Source organism: Caretta caretta, chromosome 14 (assembly GCF_965140235.1).
Source record: "Caretta caretta isolate rCarCar2 chromosome 14, rCarCar1.hap1, whole genome shotgun sequence".
NCBI lineage: Eukaryota > Metazoa > Chordata > Testudines > Cheloniidae > Caretta > Caretta caretta.
Window position 1 is genome coordinate 22954451 of NC_134219.1, and position 13997 is coordinate 22968447.

The following is a 13997-nucleotide window of genomic DNA, read 5'->3' on the forward strand; positions in this document are numbered from 1 at the left end:
TCCATGAAAGCAAAGGCAGACAATCGTTTCGCGCCTTTTTTCCTGGGTTACCCGTGCAGATGCCATACCATGGCAAGCATAGAGCCTGCTCAGCTCACCGCTGCTGTTGTGAGCATTGTAAACATCTCGTGCATTATCCTGGAGTATGTGTAGAACCGGGCTAAGAGACGCCAGTAAAAGGATAATTGTGATGAGGACATGGACACAGACGTTCCTGAAAGCACAGGCTGTGGCAATTGGGACATCATGGCGGCAGTGGGGCTGGCTGATACAGTGGAACGCCAATTCTGGGCCCGGCAAACAAGCACAGACTGGTGGGACAGCATAGTGTTGCAGGTATGGGATGATTCACAGTGGCTGAGAAACTTTTGCATGCGTAAGGCCACTTTCCTTGAACTTTGTCAGTTGCTTTCCCCCGCCCTGAAGCGCAGGAATACCAAGATGAGAGCTGCCTTGATAGTTGAGAAGTGAGTGGCGATAGCCCTGTGGAAGCTTGCAATGCCTGACTGCTACCGGTCAGTCGGGAATCAATTTGGAGTGGGCAAGTCTACTGTGGGGACTGCTGTGATCCAAGTAACCAGTGCAATCACTGACGTTCTGCTATCAAGGATAGTGACTCTGGGAAATGTGCAGGTCATAGTGGATGGCTTTGCTGCAGTGGGGTTCCCTAACTGTGGTGGGGTGATAGACGGAACACACATTCCTATCTTGGCACCGGACCACCTTGCCAAACTGCAAGGGATACTTCTAAATGGTGCTGCAAGCACTGGTTGATCACAAGGGACGTTTCACCAACATCAATGTGGGATGGCCGGGAAAGGTCCATGACGCTCGCATCTTTAGGAACTCAGAGCTGTTCGAGCAGTTGTAAAAAGGGACTTACTTCCCAGACCAGAAAATTACCATTGGGGATGTTGAAAAGCCAATAGTTATCCTTGGGGATCCAGCCTACCTCTTAATGCCATGGCTCATGAAGCCGTACACAGGCAGCCTGGACAGTAGTAAGAAGCAGTTCAACTGTAGGCTGAGCAAGTGCAGAATGGTGGTAGAATGTGCCTTTGGATGTTTAAAAAGCTCGCTGGCGCTGTTTACTGACTAGGTTAGACCTCAGCGCAACCAGCATTCCCATTGTTACTGCTGCTTGCTGTGTGCTCCATAATATCTGTGAGAGTAAGGGGGAGATGTTTATGGCAGGGAGGGAGGTTGAGGCAAATCGCCTGGCAGCTGATTTTGAGCAGCCAGACACCAGGGCAGTTGGAAGAGCACAGCTAGGCGTGCTGCGCATCAGAGAGGCTTTGAAAACCAGTTTCATGACTGGCCAGGCTACAGTGTGACAGCTGTGTGTGTTTCCCCTTGCTGCAAACTCATCCCTTTTGTTGCTTTTAATTCCCTGTAAGCCAACCACCCTCCCCCTTTCAATCACAGCTGGCAAAGGAAATGAAGTAACTATTGTTTTGACACAATGCACTCTTCCTTTATTAATTAAAAAAAAGAAAAAAAAAAGATAACTGACAAGGTATCCTGGGTGGGGTGGGGTGCAGGAGGAGGGAAGGACAAGGCCACATTGTTTATTGTAGCCACACTACAAATCAAAACTATTTGAATGATAGCCTTCTGTTGCTTGGGCTATCCTCTGGAGTGGATTGGCTGGGTGCCAAGAGCCTCACCACCTCCCCATGTTCTTGGGAGTCTGGGTGAGGAGGATATGGAACTTGGGGAGGAGGGCAGGCGGTTAAGGGAGACTCTTTCAAAGTGAATCAAGCAATTCACAGCAGACAGCACATGTGCTTTAGGTACAAGGTCGCATTTCGTCTTTTATATTGAGCGCCTGCTGGTATGGTGACACATCACACATGGCTGGGCAACAGAATTTGGAGGGGCTGCGTTTTTCAGGTGGATGTGCAGCACACACCTCCCCCCTCCCCACCGCATGGCTATTCTCTGGGATGATCCCTTCACCCCTTCCCATGCCATGTGGCTATTCTCCAGGATGATCCCTTTTAGCCAAGCGCAAACAATCCAGCATGAACAGGGTCCTTTTACTATTCACTTACAAAAATTCCCCTATTTCAACCAGGTGACCATGAATGATATCGCTCTCCTGAGGCTAACACAGAAAGATAAAGACCGAATGTTGCTTGAATGCAACCAAAACCCAGGATCATTCGCTGCCATGTTTTGTGCTGCAGTGATTCCAGACTACTTGCTACTGGCTTGGCATGGTAAAGTGTCCTACTGTGGAAGACGAAATAAGGCAGCCCTCCCCAGAAACCTTCTGCAAAGGCTTTCAGAGTACCTCCAGGAGAGCTTCATGGAGATGTCCCTGGAGGATTCCTGCTCCATCCCCAGACACGTTAACAGACTTTTCCAGTAGCTGTACTGGCCACGAATGCATCCCAATTCTTCAGAGCAAATCAAACATTAAACACTATTGATTTTAAACCCTGTACTGTAGTTACAAATGTGCACTCACCAGAGGTGTCTTCTCTGGCTTCAGGGTTGGGGATCCCGCCTTGGGAGGGTATTGGCTCCAGGGTGATGAAAAGGTCCTGGCTGCTGGGGAGAACGGATTCACCGCTTGCTTGCTGTGCAGTCTCCTCCTCCTCATCCACAAAATACTCCTCCCTGTTGCATGAGACTCCCCCCTTGCAGGTGTCTGCGGACAGTGGTGGGGTAGTGGTAGGGTCCCCTCCCAGAATGCCATGCAGCTGATCATAGAAGCGGCATGTATGGGGCTCTGACCCGGAGCGACTGTTTGCCTCCTTTGTCTTTTAGTAGGCTTGCCTGAGCTCCTTAACTTTCACGTGGCACTGCTGTGTGTCCCTGGTGTAGCCTCTCTCCACCATGCCCTGTGCGATTTTGGAATATATATTAGTATTTCTTCTTTTTGATCGGAGTTCAGCCTGCACAGATTCTTCTCTCCATACAGCAATCAGATCCAGTGTCTCCCTTTCGGTCCATGCTGGAGCTTGTTTGCGATTCTGGGGGGACTGCATGGTCACCTATGCTTCTGAGCTTGCCATACTGACTAAACAGGAAATTAAATTGAAATTTCCTGGGTCTTTTGTTGTGTAACTGGCTAGTACATTGGAATTCAAAGCGCTGTCTAGAGCGGTCACATTGGAGCACTCCGGGATAGCTCCCGGAGGCCAATACTATCGAATTACGTCTGCACTACCCCAAATTCGACCCAGCAAGGTCGATTTTAGCACTACTCCCCTCACTGGAGAGGAGTACAGAAGTCGATTTTAAGAGCCCTTTTAGGTCAACAGAACGGGGTTGGTTGTGAAGACGCATTCATTTTAAAATCTACCTAACGCAGCTAAATTCAACCTAACCCCGTAGTGTAGACCAGGGCTAAGTTGTGGGGGTAGGGTAGTGAGATCCAGGGCAACAGCTGGTGAGAAACCCAGGCTCCCTTTCCCCATGCAGCTGGGATTTCTAATTCAGTAGTGCTTTCTTTTAGTGTCCGCTTCTGACTAGAGTGGAGGACTTCAAGCTGTATTTCCATTTAAGTTCTACAAAGGGGAAGGAGCTTCATCTTTTCATTTCCAACTCTCTGAGCATTCTGCCCGCTGTGAAGAGTGAGTGGGGAAGTGGGCAGTGGGATCTGCTTCTCTAACTCTCCCTCCCAGCCTTTTTTGGGCCACTTTGTCATGAAAATAGCTCCAGCCTAGCTTTAGGCAAGCAGCAGTGGCATGAAATGGACATGATTCGTGGTAATGTCACTGTTGCTGGCAGGATTCTGAAACGCCAGTGAAACTAAAAAGAGTCTTGGTAATTTCACACCTTTTGCTGTTTGGTAGAACTATAAGCAGCAACATAAGGGGTAGGTGCTTTGCAGGTTCCCCTGTGTGACCCTGAGTCAATTTACACTCCATTCACGTTCATAATTCATCTTCACAATCATTACAGCCAGAAACTTACTTTTTCAGCGAGAGCATGGCATTGGTTTTCTCAACACTTGATGGAACAGACTTTGTTAAAGTAGTGGAGAAAAGCAACAAAGCAAATTTAGTCACTCTTGGTGTTGAGGGAATATTTTACTGATTATAGATCCTAATCCAATTCCCCTGGTTGATTATGATGGTAGTCCTAGAGAGACCAGTGAAATTAGTGTTTGTTTTCTTTCTGGCATGCAAGATTTTTTAATTTTTAAAATTAATTTTAAAAAATCTTAAATATACTCAGTATTCCCAGACCAAAAGTACATTAAGATAGAGGTAAGTTTGGGAGGACATGTCAGTAATTTAGGGTAAAAACAAATTACAGGGATAGTGCAGTTTTCTCAAAACCAAGCATTATAAATCCAAGAACTTCAGAGTTAAGGTTAAATTTAACAGAAATCCATCATATTAATGTATGGCAAGTTTCCCTTTTGGCATTCCCTGTTGAATAGATCTGATGCAGCAGATGGTATTTGAAAAGAAACTTTAAGATTAATGGTCATGTTTTGCTTCTGTTTCTCATAATTGAGAGGCTGGCACATAAAACTTCATAAAAACTCAAAGGTATTGCCCTTTCAAAATGCCTACCAATATCAATTGTTCTCAACTGGACTGAGGGCATAGGCAGCTCTGAGTTAAGCTGTCATTTTCAAAATGTCCATGGTTGTTCTTAATGGGACTGAGACTACAGACTGCCCAATGACAGACAGCAGCCATTTTGAAATAGGGCATTTCTTCGTGAGTTTCTCTGAGGGAGAACACTATTCTTCAGCCTTTGCTGAAAGAGAAACTTTCAGTTGTAAAGAATAATGAAAAAAAAGACCATTAATCCTAAAAATGTCTTTTCAAAAATGACCCATTGCTGTAGATCTGTTCTATTTTTGTGTCTGCCCATTTTTTTATTTATTTTTATTTTGTAGATCGACAACTACCTGAGATGAGATCATTCAGGACAAAAAAAGTCTGAGACGGATGCTAAATTTCTTACAGCATCCACTCTTTAAAATTTTAACTCCTAAACTAATTAACTGATTTACTTGTAAATCCCCAGAAAATTCATTTTGTACTTAAACAATAAGTGGTGTAATTTTGGGCAAGATATGTCCTACTTGAAACAGGCACTTAATCTCTTTATCAAGTGCAAAACTCAACTTGCACTTAGCTCTGTTAGAGCTGCAACCAGGGCCTCCATAATAAGATAGAATTTAAAAATTTCATGCATGAAGTACTCATGAATTACTCCTGGTTCTGCAGCGATGTGTCCTGATGACTTTTACTGACAACATCCAGTGGGATGAAAGACCTGATTAAATGGGTCTTAATTAGTAGGATAACTCAGGTATTTTGTTGGAACGAAGACGTTAGATATTCTCCAGGAGTCGGGAACATTTTCAGTCTATCGGAAAGAGAAAATCAGTAGACCTTGTTTGAATAAAGGCCATGAGAATTGTTGTGGGATCTGGGGAATTCTGTGGCCTGGCTTGTCATCCAAGTCATTAACATTTTCCATGCTCCTAAATTGTAGCTGCCTGACCGTTTATTTTGTGGAGTTATAAGGAAGATTAAGAAAAACATTTTTATTTCAGAGTTGCTGGGAGATGTTAGAGAGCATTTTTTACAAGTCTCCCAGGACAATAAGTTTTAAAGAAGCCTGGTAAAAAAACAAACCAGTCTTAATAGAGTTGGGTGCTATCGACAGAGAATTATAAACAGAGATTGTCACCCCCACCCCACCCCCAGTTTATATGTACTGTATGGCCTGTCCCCACCAAACCCCCCTTTCAATAGAGAAGCAATTCTTCTTCAGCTATGTCCTGTAAAAACATTTCATATACTGGCCAGCACTATTGACTTTAGCAAGAAATTTGTTTTTGGAAAGGGGGGAAAAAAGGTTTCAAATGATTCCTGCTGGCAGTAATGATACAAAAAAATAAACTTTAGGCACTGAAAAATGGCAGCCATGCCATTTCTTTTTAACCTTCCCAACCTTTCTTTTTAACCTGCGTTATTGATTACTGCTGTGCTTAAGTTAATATTAGAAATGGGTGTTTGACTTGTGGAGTATACTCTGAAGAGGGGGCAGGGGGAGGTATGCCTTATGTTTTACATGGCACTTCAGATCAGAAAACATTGACATGACCATTCAGGTTACCAAACTGTGGACTTGCTCATAGGTCCCCACCTACACGAGGAAAACTAATCATATTTGGCAGTGGTGGTCTGCCGCTGATCCCCTCTACTTCCCTTGGGGTTGAAAATGGTTTAACTGCTCGTAGAGATGGGTTGAAACTATTTTATAAACATTTTAGTGGGTACCCAGTTCATCCAACCCCCCTCTCTCTTTCTGCAATGGGGTTGAAGGATTTGTTCCTCTGTTCCCACTGCTGAGACATTTTCAATGTCAGCTAAAGGGCTGGGAATGAACCTTCTTGCACTCACCATTGTCAGCACACGGTCACACTCGCACTGTAGATGAGGCCATAGAGGAGGCAAATTCAGTGCTAGTTTGCTATTGCTAAATAGCTATTTGCTATTGCTATGTGCCGTCTAACTTTCATACAGGTTTGGGGGGCTTAAGGATCTCCCCCAAAGACTGGAATATGGTTGAATGTTAGTTTGCATCTTTCTCCACACCCTAAACATGAAAAACATCTTTTGCCCTTGGGGAAGGGAAAAGGAATCTCCAGCTGGAATTCATGATATTTTATTGAGTAAATGAGCAGTGTCATGGTTGTGTTGCAATCTCACTGGCAACACAAATGGTGTTTTGAGAGGGAACAGCCGTTTCATACACACTTAAACTGTCTTGAGCCACCACCCTCCCCACATGATCCTTCATCTTTTCCCTTAGGGGGAGAAGCATAGAATAAATGAGTTAAGGAGGAGAGTTAAATCAAAAAGCTGCGTTTTGTCCCTTAAAAACAGTAGTTTCCCTTTTCTCTTTGCTTGTTAATACTGCATGAAATAATTCATGTTTCATAAGTGTGTTTTGGAACATGGGGTCCCAAAGTGGTGCAAACCAGTGGGTTCATCTTATCTACTCTCCTGGGACTGGCAGAAGGAATGTGCAACTGGCCAGTTGTTGCACATGCATGCGTGCTTGTGTGTGTGTGTGTGTGTGGGGGGGATTATGGGGTACAGAGGAAAGGGTTCATTTCTGACCTTAGTGTTCCACAGCACCATCAGCATATCCGGTTACTTCAGCGTTGAATAGTATCTTCCATAATATGACCTTTTCTGGATGATGGACATCTTACTCCCTTAGGTCCCTTTTAAGAAATCCAGCCATTATGTCTGATTGATGTGGGTCTTGGGTGTGTTACAATGCATGGGACCAGAGTTCTATTGTCTTCAATAGCCCAAGAGTCCCACCAACACCATTCCTCTTTTGTAGTGTGAATCATCCCCTTCAGGAATTTAATTCTATTAATCTACAAGCTGGTCTACACTGAAAACTTACATCAGAGCTCTCGGGGCTATGAAAAATTGACACCCCTGAGAGATGTAGCTATGCTGACCTAATCCCCGGTGTAGACAGCACTAGGTTGTTGGAGGAATTCTTCTGTGGACCTAGCTACCCCCTCTCGGGGAGGTGGATTAACTAAAGTGACATGAGTGTTTACACTGAAGCACGACAGTGGCACCGCTGTAGACCTACTCCAGGGCGATTTACTTCAATATTAATCTTTTTGGAGGGTTGATGCAGCATATCCTGCCATGACAAATTATTCCTGGTAGCAGAGTAAGAAAAATAGGGAAAAGGTTGACACTTTGGGGCAGATTCTGCACTTACTTAAATTAGCATAAATCCAGAATAATTGTACTGGAACCAAAGGAGTCTTGTATGACTCACACCAGTTTAACTGAGAGCAGAATTCAACTTCTTTTCACTGCTGCTTTGAATATATTTGTTGGTTCTCTGGACCCCTTGGATCCATCTGGAAACTCTGTTGCCTTTTCAGCAGTAGGTCTGTTTCAGCTTCCTTATGACTGGAACATCAAAAAAATAAAAAAACAAGGCCATGATCCAGCAAGGAGCTCCATGTGAGTGGACTTTCATACAAGTCACTGGAGCTCCTTCTGGTCTTAGAAGTCTACCCATGCAGAACTCGTAGCCAAGTGGCAACTTACATTAGCAATGCTGTGTAACAACTACAGTAGAAAGTGAGCTAAGTGGAAGGTGAGTGTTTGGTTTCCCTTTGAATTGCTGATATCAGCTGCCGCCTTAGCCCCACTGTGTTGACATGGCACGAAAGAGAAGAAGGGAGCAGATGATTATTACTGTCTCTCTCCCCATTTTCTCTTTGACATAGATGCTGGGATCTTCCTCTCCTTTGGAGATGAGTTCCCTGTGTTGCATTGTTGTAGATGGTGACATCAGGTGCACCTGACCCATCAGAATTTTGGCTTTGCAAGATCAGATTCTGAACATGAAGAGCACATGGAACTTTTTACATGGGACCCTGCATGCCTGCTGTGAGTAAAGGGAGCAGATCTAACTTTCTAGGTTCTCTGTTCACAAATCCCCCACATTCTGAGCATAATAAGAATAACTCTGTGTCACACACACAAACAAGCCTCTCTGTTCTCTGGAGCTGTCAGTGCATCCTGTCTTCTCTCGTGTGTGTGTGTGTGTGTATGTATGTATATATGTATGTATACATGTACCTCGGAAGCTCTGGGGCAGGAAATGGCTGGGCTTTGCTGAGCAGTGCTGCACCGAGCACATTGTCATTCTTCAGCAATAAACAGTAAGTAGTAGTCACTACAGAGGGAACTTTGAACTCTGAATGGCAAATCTAAAAGAGCTGGTGAGGTAAATTCTTTCCCAAGTCCTCTCCATATGTACAGGAAAGGGAGTCTCTGTGTGTTGAACAGGCAGTAACCTGGAAGTGAGGCCAGCAGATCACAAAGCATTGCATTTTTCCACTTACTCCCAGTGGATGCTGTGCAAGATGATTAATATTTTAGCATCTTTGTTCTTTCTGTTTTACTTTTAACACTGGAGCAGTTTAAATCACTCTGGAAGAAAGGGCCTGACACGTCTCCAGTTACACAAACAAGCAGTGGTGCTAGGGCTAAAAATGAAAGTAATGTTTTGGGAGAGATGAGGGAGACTTTAAATGTCTGTCTTCGCCAAAGGTCACTCTCCAGTTCTTCGATGGGAAACAGGAGTTAAGCTCATAGGTATTGCAAGGACTGGGGCTTAACTTGTTTATCCTAGTATCTGGGTGCTTCTTGTTAACCACATGTGTGCCTGAAGATAAGATGTACTACATCTATTGGACATACGTGACATGAAAACCTGAACAGAGACTGTCCTGTCAGTATGACACCTTCTGATGGGCTTTCTCACTACTTATGGAATTGAACTACAACTTGCACCGTCTTCGGCCTCTCAGTAGACAGATTTTAAGAACTAGAAGAAGAATGGGAAAAGGGATGGTTTTCCTTTTAAACAATGTTACTTTCTCTTAGGAAAACCAGAATAATTCTTGGGGAAAGCTTCGTTTATGTTCTAGGTTTCATGTAGCTAAAGAAATAAATGAGATAAAATGCAACTGGTGCCTCGCCTGCCTTTTACAAGAACAGCAGCTCAAATTGCACAGTAATTGCTAATTCTCATTTTTAGTTTGGGTACGGAAAAATCCAAGCTGATATTCAAGCCGCTGCTCATCCCCCACACACCTAAGAAAACCCCTAGTTTTATGGCTGACGTACCGTTGTGATCTGGTGGTTACAGCAAAGGACTGGCCATCGGGGTTCCTGGCTTGTCCACTGACTCACAGTGTGACTGTGGGCAGATCACTTAACCTCTCTGTGACTTTGTTCCCCACCCGTGAAATGGGGGCATACCACCTTGCATTGCTGGTGAAGCTTAATTTATTGTTTGCAGAAGTTGCAAAGTAGTCCTCTTGCTAAAGGGCTTTGAATTCCTCTGCTATAGAGTGCTAAACGATGCAGCCTGGGTACAAGCCCTGGGAAACTACCAAGTAAAAATGCTTGGCACCTTAAGGTGCACAAACTATGCTGCTAAAGTCTCCCTGCTGCTGATTTAGTGATCCCTCTTTTGCTCATAGATTTTAAGGCCAGAAGGGAAACATGACAATCACCTAGTCTGATCTCCTGCACATCGCAGGCCACAGAACCTCACCCACTCTCTCCTACAATTGGCTCTTAACTCTTGCTGAGTTACTGAAGTCCTCAAATTTTGATTTAATGGTTTCAAGTTACAGAGAATCCACCATTTTCTCTAGCTCAAACCGGTAAGTGACCTATGCCCCATGCTGCAGAAGCTGGTGCCCCCCCGGGTCTCTGCCAATCCGACCTGGGAGAAAATTCCTTCCCAATCCTGAATATGGTGATCAGTTAGATCCTGAGCATGTTGGTGAGACCCACCAACCAGACACCTGGGAAAGAATTCTCTGTAGTAACTCAGAGCCTTTTCCCTCTAGTGTCCCACCTCCAGCCATTGGAGATTGTCAACAGCAGTAGCAGATGGGCCATATGCTGTTACAGGCAATCTCATCATACCATCCCTCCATAAATTTATCAAGCTGAATTTTGAAACAAGTTAGGTTTTTTGCTCCAACTACTCCCCTTGGAGGGCTTTTGCCATTAGTGTCTGCACTGCCTATACCACTTATAAAAACTGGATTTATCTAGGTGAAAATTATTGGTGTATGAAATTGCCATTTAATTCACGACTGACAACACTGAAAATGTAAACAAGTCTCTGAAAAAGGACATGTCATCTGGCTTGCCCTATCCTACAGACTAACATATCTGATTGCTGTGTTTAAACTTAACATAAAAAAAATTCCCTGAACTTATGATTCACTATGAGCAGATGTAATTATCTATGAAAAGGAATGAATCATGTCACTAGGGCAGGTTTTTTTCCCTTGCAGCTGCCTCCAATTAATATGTCTATCAATTCTGGGATAGTAAAAACATTTTAGTCCTACTGTACAAGTACTGTACCGTCATTCTTATATTCCACTTTGTGGCTCTACTGATTAGCGGTAGTTGAGCTAGTTGAGCTTTGGCCATAGAAGTTGCCTGTCCTTGGAAACTAAACTTTGGAGAAAATATACTTCAAAGTTGTAGTCCTTTTGAAAATATCCAATATACCATTTACCAAGAGGGATGTAGTTAATGGCTTCTCTTAAAGGTTTTTCCCTAGGTCCTTCTTTGGGACACAGAAGTAGGTTAGGCAATTTTTCAGCACTTAACTGAAATGATGGAGGAGGCTGAATCTTTAACAAACAGATCTTTTCATCCAACTGCAGGGTATGTACGTTAAATACGTTTTAAAGGAGAGTTCTAAGCAGTCTAAATAAAAATCACTTTTCAGTCATTCAGGTTTCACTTGTTTGATATGTGGGTTGTCATAATCCAGTGTCCATAGAATTTTCCAGTCTAATGTGTTTTTTTTAATGTGTGAGGACCTCAAGCAAAATCAAAACCTTTTTGGTGCTTTATACACCATTAAAAGGGCACAAACCTTGTATTTTCCCTGTTTCTCTGCACTCTGGTAACCTAAATGCAAAGATGATGGTGTACTTTCCTCTCTACCCTTTTCTGTCTCCTCCAAAAAAAATCATATGGTGTGAATTATCTCCTCTCTTACTTGATAATTAAAAGCAAATAAGATTGAGAAGAATTGTTTAAGAATTGGACAACACATAAAACAGATATGGCCCCAAGGCAGTCATGGTTGTGAAATAGATGCAATAAGAAGTTTGTCATCTTTTGTTTTCCTGGAACTGTTGCTGGCATATGTATAGTAAACTGTGGGGTCAGTGAGCCCTAAGGGAAACAACACAGTATTTTCAACTATTCCTTTCAGTTTATTTATTGATCAGTAGTTGTTAGAACTGTGAATTCCTTAGAAAAGTGTAATCACTGGTGAACTGTGGTCTGCTGAAAACTATTTGCATTGCTGAAATGAAGCAAAGCTAATAAAATTTAATGAAAGTTTCACTATGTTTCAGAATAACAGACTACCACAAAGGCACCTGAAAGGAGAAGCATGGCTCAGATTTCAAGGCTTCATATTTATGTGTACCAAGGCAAACGTTGCAAAGCTGTTGTAGTTGTCATGTGGTCCTGTAAACTTTGACTTGACAGATGTGTGAGACACGGTAGAGGGCTGTGTACATGTGGTCATGGTTTAGGGGTAGGGCACTGAGGAGGGGAGACACAGATGCCTTGCTTTACAGATATATGGAGAGAGCAGTGCTGCCTTTGTATTCTAGCTTGAACCAACTGACCATATTTTAGGAAGGATGTTTGATGTTGTCATGAGGAGTCTAGCTCATTTGTAGCAGTTACCCCTGCTAGAGAAGAGCATACCGCTGCCTGATATAGATTGGTCTCCTGCTGGGTAGCAAGTCATTCCACTGTAGGCTCACAATAACATTGGCTCTTTACTGCATTATTTGACTGCTAGTGACATATTGATATGAACTCCTGCGAGGAGAGCACTGGCTAAAATGAGGATTAAGAAGGAAACTAAGCAGATTGCAAGGGTATTAACAATTTGTTCACATTCCAGGGGAGAGGGGAGACGGGACTCAGTCTTCTATGATCTCTGTATGTGTTTTTAAAAGGATGTTTGCTTTGTGATTTTAAAGCATGGTTATTGCTGCTGAAGAAAGGAAGTACATGAAGTTGCCTTTAGAAAACCAAAAGGGAATAAGAATGGCATTTAGAGAATGAGGCATCTATCAAACATATTGATGTTTGAACAGCTATAGTTGTAAGTAACAGCAATAACACCCAAGGCCACTGTGTTGGAGGTGGGGAAGAGTAGAAATGGGTTTGATCTACAGAGGCATGGAGTAGTGGGTGGGTAGGTAGGTTGGTAGGTGCACTAATAGGGTGTTTTGTACCTCTGTGCAGGGATTGTCATAAACACACAGTAGTTAATTATCAGACTCTCACTGATGAAAGCCAGGCAGTACAATATTTTTGTGTGAGTTTAGCATGATTGTCTATGAAAGGGTTATATAGCGTTTGTTTATGAAAGGGCAAAATCCACACAGAAAAATAGCTGCTCCTTAGTCATTTTCATTTTCCCAGTGAGAGTGTGATAGAAGATGCAGAATGTTTAATGTGACCTCAAAAATAACTTAAGTCACAATGTAAGAAAGCCAGACAGTTTCTTGCACCACCTGTATTGCGCTGTTCTCTTTGGTATTTTAATAGATAATTAATCTTGATTTTGTTGGATTTAAGTGTTTTATTTTTTGGCACATATGCACAACTTATTATACCATAAATCCCACACATTTCAGCAAATGTCATCCCAATTTGTTCCCTACAGCATAGACTACTACTAGTAAAACAGTCAAGGTCAGGAACTTGGATTCTTTAAATCAAGGAAACCAATTTATTCTGTTGCAGCAGAAAGGGGTAATTTCTTTTGGACCTGTATCATATTGGCAGCCAATCTAGGAAAGCCATAATTGCCTTAATGCAATAGGTTTTGTGGGTGCATTAATCTGTCTTAATTAAAACTCTTGCACTCCACTGATAGATATGCAGTGAATTTCTAACTATACAGTATTTTTATGTTCCTTTACAAGCATGAATTATTCGTTGTTCACTCAGTGTTTGACCTGTGTCTTGTATCATGAAATCGATAAAAGTATTCTCTGTACTTCCATCAGTTAAGGGATTTAGAGCAGTTTGCTTAGGATTGTATGAAGTGCCCTTCATATCGAATGATCCTGAATCGGCAAACAGGGGTTCTTGGTAGCTTTCTTGTGGCTATTTGTGCTGTGAAAGCTAGATAAAAAACTTGTAACCTAAGGCTTAAATGGGGTGCATGTAGACGTGGGAAGAGCATTTGCAGTGTATCCTGTTTTGGAAATGAATGTTGGATGCTTCTTGTTTCTGATCACTTTACTGTGTAGCAGACAGTGTTGAATCTTTTTTCCCCAGGTTATTCAAGAAGTGTGTTGATTAGATGTCGGAATATGTAGTAGCGTTTATTAAAACATCTAGTGTGCAGGGGATTACTTTCCTACTTGTTAGAAGGAA

General features: G+C 42.8%; 1 protein-coding gene across 2 annotated transcripts in view; it reads left to right on the forward strand.

Moving 5' to 3' along the window:
- The window catches only part of STX8 (syntaxin 8), a 176156-nt gene that overhangs the window by 65888 nt on the left and 96271 nt on the right, over nt 1–13997 (forward strand). The gene's annotated exons all lie outside the window — the stretch shown is intronic.